We start from the raw sequence: 1785 nt of genomic DNA on the forward strand, positions 1-1785 counted from the left end.
GTCACCCCAGCATGAGAGCTCACTCTTCACATGCAAGTCCAGTTCAGGTGTCACATGGGCTGACCAGCCATGGGAGGTAGCGAAATATGTGCATATGAAGGCAATGCACGTCAGAACTTTCCAGATGGCATGTGGCACTCATGGCACTCATGACATGTGACAGTCCAGTTCTATGGTGTCTCTGCCTGTGGTAACTGCCAGTGGGGAGGGCTGATGGTGGAGTGGGCCTATTGAGGACAGTTCTGGGAGATTCAGGATGATTTTTTATTTTTTTATTTAACCTTTATTTAACTAAGCAAGTCAGTTAACTTCTTATGGCTGGGGGCAGTATTGAGTAGCTTGGATGAATAAAGTGCCCAGAGGTGCTGTAACGGCTTTCCTCCTCCTCTTCATCAGAAGAGGAGGAGCAGGGATCGAACCAAAATGCAGCTGAGTTTGAACACATAATTTATTAAAGAAAACACGAACTTGACTAAACTAACAAAAACAACAAACGGTGTAGACAGACCTAGACGACGAACTTACATAAAACAAGAAGAACGCACGAATAGGAAACATAGGCTACACAAATGAACGAGGAACAAACAAACCGAAAACAGTCCCGCGTGGTGTACAGACACAGACACGGAAGACAATCACCCACAACGAACACTGTGAAAACACCTACCTAAATATGACTCTTAATTAGAGGAACGCCAAACACCTGCCTCTAATTAAGAGCCATGCCATCCTGGGATGAGCTGCACTACCTGGAGCCACTTGTGTGGGTTGTAGACTCCGTCCTCATGCTACCGACTAGAGGTTGAAAGGCACCGCCAGCCCATTCAAAAGTGACCAACGATTAGCCAGGAGCATACGGACTGAGAAGTGGTCTGTGGTCAAACCACCTGCAGAACCCCTCCTTTTTATTGGGGGTGTTTGCTAATTGCCTATAATTTCCAACCTTTTGGTCTATTCCTTTGCAAACAGCATGTGAAATTTATTGTCACTCAGTGGTTTGCTTCCTAAGTGGAACAGTTTGATTTTCAACAAGGAAGTTGTGAATTTGACTTGGAGTTACATTGTTGTTGTTTAAGTGTTTCCCTTTAATTTCTTTGAGCAGTGTAATATTAGCAACTGGACTGAGTAGCAGGCCGTTTACTCTGGGCACCTGTCACGTTCCTGCCTATTTTCTGTTAGTTTGGTTATACTGTGTTGGTTGGTCAGGACGTGAGTTTGGGTGGGGATTGTATGTTTTCTGGTTTTTATGGTTGGTTTACTGGGGTTGCCCCTGGTAATGGCTCTTAAATTAGAAGGGCAGGTGGTTGGCGTTCCCTCTAAATTAAGAGTCATATTTTAGGTAGGGTGTTTTTCACAGTGTTCGTTGTGGGTGATTGTCTTCGTGACGAGGAACAAACAAACCGAAAACAGTCCCGCGTGGTGTACAGACACAGACACGGAAGACAATCACCCACAACGAACACTGTGAAAACACCTACCTAAATATGACTCTTAATTAGAGGAACGCCAAACATGCCCCTCTAATTAAGAGCCATACCAGGCAACCCATAAACCAACATAGAACAGAAAACATAGAATGCCCACCCAAACTCACGTCCTGACCACTAACACATATAACAAACTAACAGAAATAGGTCAGGAACGTGACAGGTGCCCAGAGTAAACGGCCTGCTACTCAGTCCCAGTTGCTAATATACACTGCTCAAAGAAATAAAGGGAACCCTTAAACACACAATGTAACTCCAAGTCAATCACACTTCTGTGAAATCAAACTGTCCACTTAGG

The sequence above is a fragment of the Salvelinus sp. IW2-2015 genome, linkage group LG4q.1:29, assembly GCF_002910315.2.
Source record: "Salvelinus sp. IW2-2015 linkage group LG4q.1:29, ASM291031v2, whole genome shotgun sequence".
NCBI classification, from domain to species: Eukaryota; Metazoa; Chordata; class Actinopteri; order Salmoniformes; family Salmonidae; genus Salvelinus; species Salvelinus sp. IW2-2015.